Here is a 7,456-nt window from a genome sequence, read left to right on the forward strand (position 1 = left end):
AGAGTCATTAGATGTGAGTGATATAATGCAAGAATATATTAACAACCAGCCACATCTTTATGGGAAGGAAACAATTTTCACTTATTCTGTTGCTGCATTTATATTTCATACAATAGTAGCTAAAATTTGCCATTAAGACAGATATCTTGATTTTAAACCAAAAGAATGGTCAGATCTTTCATGTATTTTTATTTTACATTAATCTACATTATCTTTTAATTTAAATTACATTTATTTCGCTTGTAGAAATTACACGAAACAAATTAACTTGCTCTTTTGGCACTGGCAGCAGTTTGGCAATTTCTTGGGAAGTATCATTTTATTTGTTGAGCATTTTATGATGTGGATCTTCAGGATCCCACAAGGATCTGCTGGATCTGTATTCTTCTATCAACAGAAGGATACTTATCCAACCACTCCACCACCACAAAAAAACTCAATAAACAATACCAATAACAGTTCATACATGAGAAATAGCACATTGCACCAAAGCGAATGCTCTGTGTCTGTCACCAAAGCTAGCACCAAAGCAGCGAGGATATGAACTTTCACTGATGTCTCTCTCTAAAACTGATACCCAGCAGATCAGAAGTGAATACTTGTGAATGTGACCCGTGCATGACTAAATGCCACATGAAAAGTGTTTACACAAGAGAGAATTCTCGACGAACAGCATGTTTCACAACAGATGTCCACAGTAAGATTAAAGATGTCATGTAGAACTACTTATTTAACTGATTACAAACTGATTACAATTATTTTGTAACTTCCAACTTTTGTTAACTTGTCATCATGATTAAACTTAAGGTTTACTGTGTCCAAAGTCAGTTCTGTTCCTTGTCAATATATAATTTGTATGTGCCTATTCTTAGTTCAGTCTTTTGAATTTGTGATTATTATTTTTTGCAATGATTGCTGTACCCTTTTGGATTATGTCTTTAGCATGTGCTTATTCTTACTTAATTAAAAGATAAAGAGTCCTTTTAACTTCATTTCTTTATCCTCTCTCATTTTCTTAAACCATTTTTCCTATCCAACTTCTTTGTAATCATATTGTTAGATTTTCATAAATGAAGAAAACCCATAAAAGACTTGTCCTATTTGACAAGGCTTGATCATTATTTCATTACTTTTATTTGAAGGTAGTCAGCTTTAAGCTGTCTTTAAATTGTTGTCTGTAACAAACTAGGTCCTCAGACTTACTGAGATATTGAAGTTGTAAGTCTTTCTTTACCACAAGGAGTTACGGTACATCCTGACATTTTAATCTACACCACTCTCCAGGATTTTGTATCTCAGATTTGTGATAAGTCAAATATGTGTGGAAACAAAAATACCAAGAATCAATGTGTTAATCTCTGACTACTTTAGAGAACACTTTCTTAGTGTGACTAACAGTCACATTACAGTTTCCTACCTTTGTAAGAACTGTGCTTACACTTTATCCTTCGGACAGATGCTGTGTACATTTATTTTTGTCTTTGTGATATGGGTGCTCCTCTCCTTACTCTTACAATGGAAAATACAAGATGGAATGTAACAAAATTAAGAAAAGGAAAGTTGCTACTCACCACATAGCAGAGACACTGAGTCGCAGATAGGCAGAACACAAAGACTGTCACAAATAAAGCTGTCAGCCAGGTGGCAGTAAGGGGGAGGAACAGTATGGTAGGGATGATTGGACAGTGTAGCGCTGCAGGTTATATGGACGACAGGGGAGAGATGGGGAGTAGCAGCAGAAAAGGGGAGAAGTAAAAGGACTGGGTGTGATGGTGAATTGATGGCTGTGTAGTGCTGGAATGGGAACAGGGAAGGGCTGGATGGGTGAGGGCAGTGTCTAATGAAGGTTGAGGCCACGAGGGTTATGGGAATGAAGGATGTATTGCAGGGAAAGTTCCCACCTGTGCAATTCAGAAAAGCTGTTGGTGAGAAGGATCTTATTTTATTTTATTTATCCATCCGTTGACAATAAATATTGTATGGATGTTGTCAAGGGTACATGTAAGCCATTTCAAAGAAATGGGACACAAACAATATATACGTAAAAAAGTACAAAACAAAATAATACAATGAAGTTAATAATAATACAAAGAAATTAATATAGCCTATATACATCCCTGCTTGTTATTTTAACTGCATAGTCTGTTTTTCATAAGGCTTTAGTTTTGTCCTCCCTAAACGGCAAGTCCTTATATACACAACACTGCTTAAGTATATATTTACATCAGAAAACAGCTGTCCTTTAAGTATGTAAATGTAATGAATGATTAGGTAATGAATGATTAGGTACAGATAGAGTATTTTCCATTTTGCCTTTATAAATATCATCAGAAAAAATTTATTGACCTACATAGTCATTTACAGAATAAAAACATTGTTCTACTAGAAATTTTTTAAATTCTGTTTTAAATTTGTTATCATCTTCTAACTGCCTGATGTTGACTGGCAGTGCATTGTACAGTTTTGCACTGATTTGGCTCACATGCCTTTGTGTATTCGTTCTTTTTGTTCGCTGGGTATGGAGTGCTGCGCTATTACGGGTGTTGTAGTTATGATAGTCGGCATTTGTCTGAAAATCTGCAATGTGGGTCCTGACATACAATACACATTTGTATATGTATAATGTTGGTATAGTAAGTATTGTAAGCTTTTTGAATATGGGTTTGCAGTGTATCTGTGGATGACTATGAGTTATTATTCGGATGGCCATCTTCTGCGACAAAAAAATTTGTTTTAGGCGCCCTGTTGCGGAACCCCAAAATATTATTCCATATGTGGCAGGAGATTGAAAATAGCCGAAATGTGGCATTCTGGCACCCTCTGAGGTACAAATATTTGCAATAATTCTGAGGGCAAAACAGGCTGAATTAAGTTTCTGTGCAAGTTTTATTACGTGGTCATTAAAATTTAAGTTTTCATCCACATGAATCCCCAACAATTTTGCGGATGTCACTCTGTCTAAGGCTTTGTCACCCTACACTACATTGGGATTTACGTTTTGACATCTTTTCCCAAACTGCATATAATTTGTTTTATTTACATTCAGTGTCAACCTGTTTGCACTGAACCAAGAGTGGATGTAATTTAGTACTTTATCAGCAGTTGTTGGTAGCAATTGCTTTGGTGCACTTATTATCACACTAGTATCATCTGCAAATATTATTGCTTTGGCTGCATCGTCTGAGGTGTGAAAATCATTTATATGGACAAGAAACAATACGGGCCCTAGGATGCTGCCTTGTGGTACTCCTATTTCTACATTTTTTTGCCTCTGATACTGAATTCATTTTGTGGTTGGAGTAAGGTGATGTCAGTCATACAACCTGTGTTCTGTTTTTTAGGTATGATTCAAACCATTTTTTTCCTATCCCATGTATACCCAACCCTTCCAATTTTTCTAAAAGAATGTCCTGGTTCACAGTGTCAAAAGCTTTGGAGAGGTCTAAATTTACCCCTACTACACTATAATCTTTTTCTAGATTTTTGATTTACCGCTGTTTCGGTATTTTTTCATGCTTGGAAGCCATGCTGATTTCTGTTTAGTAAATTATGGTCATTTAGATATTTGTTGATTCAGTGTTTCATCAGTTTTTCTAATATTTTTGAAAATGCTGGGAGGAGAGATATTGGGCGATAGTTTTTTACGTTATACTTGTTGCCATGTTTAAATCATGGCTTCACTTTTGAAATTTTCAGCCTTTCTGGAAAAGCTCCTTCACTGAATGATAAATTGGCTATGTGTGCAAAGGGCTTTGCGATTTGTGGTGCTGTCCTTGTTATGATTGACACAGGCACCTCATCTATGCCAGCTGACATTTTGGGTTTCAAGCTTTGTATCACTTTCAATACTTCACCCTCATTTGTTGGCTCTACCCTCACCCTACAAGCTGTTTTTGGATATTCAGGTTTTTCCATATGGCACAGGCTGTGAAGCAGTCATTGAAATGAAAGATGTCATGTTTGGCAGCTTGCTCAGGAACAGGGTGGGCCACTTGTTTCTTGGCCATAGGTTGTCAGTGGCCATTCATGCAGACAGACAGCTTGTTGGTTGTCATGCCCACATAGAATGCAGCACAGTGGTTGCAGCTAAGCTTGTCACATGATTGGTTTCACAGGTAGCCCTGCCTTTGACGGGATAGGTGATGTTTGTGACCAGACTGGAGTAGGAGGTGGTAGGAGGATTTGTGGGTAAGGTCTTGCACCTAGGTCTATTACAGGGGTATGAGCCATGAGGTAATGTTTTGGGAGTGGGAGCTGTGTGAGGATGAACAAGTATATTGTGTAGGTTCAGTGGGCAGTGGAATAGCACTGTGGGAGGGGTGAGAAGTATAGTGGGCAGGAACTTCTCATTTCAGGGCACAAGGGGTACTTGAAACCCTGAGAATGCAATTCAGTTGTTCCAGTCCTGGGTGGTACAGAGTTACGAAGGGAATGCTCTTCTGTGGCCAAATGATGGGAGCTTAGGAGGTTGTGAGAGACTGGAAAGATAAGGCATTGGAGATTTGTTTTTGTGCAAGGTTGGGAGGATAATTACAGTCTGTGAAGGCTTCAGGCATTACCTGCAAACAAATCCGGGGTACGGCTATGAACACCTGCATGGCACAATCCTATGCCAACCTATTCATGGGCCATTTAGAGGAATCCTTCCTAAACACCCAGAATCCTGAACACCTCACTTGGTTCAGATTCACTGATGACATCTTTGCGATCTGGCTCAAGGCTGAGGACATCCTATCCACATTCCTTCAAAACTGCAACAACTTCTCCCCCAATTGCTTCACCTAGTCCTCCTCAACCCCCCCATGAACCATGGACCTTGCCGTTGGTGGGGAGGCTTACGTGCCTCAGCGATACAGATAGCCGTACCGTAGGTGCAACCACAACGGAGGGGTATCTGTTGAGAGGCCAGACAAACGTGTGGTTCCTGAAGAGGGGCAGCAGCCTTTTCAGTAGTTGCAAGGGCAACAGTCTGGATGATTGACTGATCTGGCCTTGTAACAATAACCAAAACGGCCTTGCTGTGCTGGTACTGCGAACGGCTGAAAGCAAGGGGAAACTACAGCCGTAATTTTTCCCGAGGGCATGCAGCTTTACTGTATGATTACATGATGATGGCGTCCTCTTGGGTAAAATATTCCGGAGGTAAAATAGTCCCCCATTCGGATCTCCGGGCGGGGACTACTCAAGAGGATGTCGTTATCAGGAGAAAGAAAACTGGCGTTCTACGGATCGGAGCGTGGAATGTCAGATCCCTTAATCGGGCAGGTAGGTTAGAAAATTTAAAAAGGGAAATGGATAGGTTGAAGTTAGATATAGTGGGAATTAGTGAAGTTCGGTGGCAGGAGGAACAAGACTTCTGGTCAGGTGACTACAGGGTTATAAACACAAAATCAAATAGGGGTAATGCAGGAGTAGGTTTAATAATGAATAGGAAAATAGGAATGTGGGTAAGCTACTACAAACAGCATAGTGAACGCATTATTGTGGCCAAGATAGAAACGAAGCCCACACCTACTATGGTAGTACAAGTTTATATGCCAACTAGCTCTGCAGATGACGAAGAAATTGAAGAAATGTATGATGAAATAAAAGAAATTATTCAGATTGTGAAGGGAGACGAAAATTTAATAGTCATGGGTGACTGGAATTCGAGTGTAGGAAAAGGGAGAGAAGGAAACATAGTAGGTGAATATGGATTGGGGGACAGAAATGAAAGAGGAAGCCGCCTGGTCGAATTTTGTACAGAGCACAACATAATCATAACTAACACTTGGTTTAAGAATCATGAAAGAAGGTTGTATACATGGAAGAACCCTGGAGATACTAAAAGGTATCAGATAGATTATATAATGGTAAGACAGAGATTTAGGAACCAGGTTTTAAATTGTAAGACATTTCCAGGGGCAGATGTGTACTCTGACCACAATCTATTGGTTATGACCTGTAGATTAAAACTGAAGAAACTGCAAAAAGGTGGGAATTTAAGGAGATGGGACCTGGATAAACTAAAAGAACCAGAGGTTGTACAGAGATTCAGGGAGAGCATAAGGGAGCAATTGACAGGAATGAGGGAAATAAATACAGTAGAAGAAGAATGGGTAGCTTTGAGGGATGAAGTAGTGAAGGCAGCAGAGGATCAAGTAGGTAAAAAGACGAGGGCTAGTAGAAATCCTTGGGTAACAGAAGAAATATTGAATTTAATTGATGAAAGGAGAAAATACAAAAATGCAGTTAGTGAAACAGGCAAAAAGGAATACAAACGTCTCAAAAATGAGATCGACAGGAAGTGCAAAATGGCTAAGCAGGGATGGCTAGAGGACAAATGTAAGGATGTAGAGGCCTATCTCACTAGGGGTAAGATAGATACCGCCTACAGGAAAATTAAAGAGACCTTTGGAGATAAGAGAACGACTTGTATGAATATCAAGAGCTCAGATGGAAACCCAGTTCTAAGCAAAGAAGGGAAAGCAGAAGGGTGGAAGGAGTATATAGAGGGTCTATACAAGGGCGATGTACTTGAGGACAATATTATGGAAATGGAAGAGGATGTAGATGAAGATGAAATGGGAGATATGATACTGCGTGAAGAGTTTGACAGAGCACTGAAAGACCTGAGTCGAAACAAGGCCCCCGGAGTAGACAATATTCCATTGGAACTACTGACGGCCGTGGGAGAGCCAGTCCTGACAAAACTCTACCATCTGGTGAGCAAGATGTATGAAACAGGCGAAATACCCTCAGACTTCAAGAAGAATATAATAATTCCAATCCCAAAGAAAGCAGGTGTTGACAGATGTGAAAATTACCGAACTATCAGCTTAATAAGTCACAGCTGCAAAATACTAACACGAATTCTTTACAGACGAATGGAAAAACTAGTAGAAGCCAATCTCGGGGAAGATCAGTTTGGATTCCGTAGAAACACTGGAACACGTGAGGCAATACTGACCTTACGACTTATCTTAGAAGAAAGATTAAGGAAAGGCAAACCTACGTTTCTAGCATTTGTAGACTTAGAGAAAGCTTTTGACAATGTTGACTGGAATACTCTCTTTCAAATTCTAAAGGTGGCAGGGGTAAAATACAGGGAGCGAAAGGCTATTTACAATTTGTACAGAAACAAGATGGCAGTTATAAGAGTCGAGGGGCATGAAAGGGAAGCAGTGGTTGGGAAGGGAGTAAGACAGGGTTGTAGCCTCTCCCCGATGTTGTTCAATCTGTATATTGAGCAAGCAGTAAAGGAAACAAAAGAAAAATTCGGAGTAGGTATTAAAATTCATGGAGAAGAAATAAAAACTTTGAGGTTCGCCGATGACATTGTAATTCTGTCAGAGACAGCAAAGGACTTGGAAGAGCAGTTGAATGGAATGGACAGTGTCTTGAAAGGAGGATATAAGATGAACATCAACAAAAGCAAAACAAGGATAATGGAATGTAGTCTAATTAAGTCGGGTGA

This window comes from Schistocerca piceifrons, chromosome 5 (assembly GCF_021461385.2).
Source record: "Schistocerca piceifrons isolate TAMUIC-IGC-003096 chromosome 5, iqSchPice1.1, whole genome shotgun sequence".
In the NCBI taxonomy this organism is placed as follows: Eukaryota; Metazoa; Arthropoda; class Insecta; order Orthoptera; family Acrididae; genus Schistocerca; species Schistocerca piceifrons.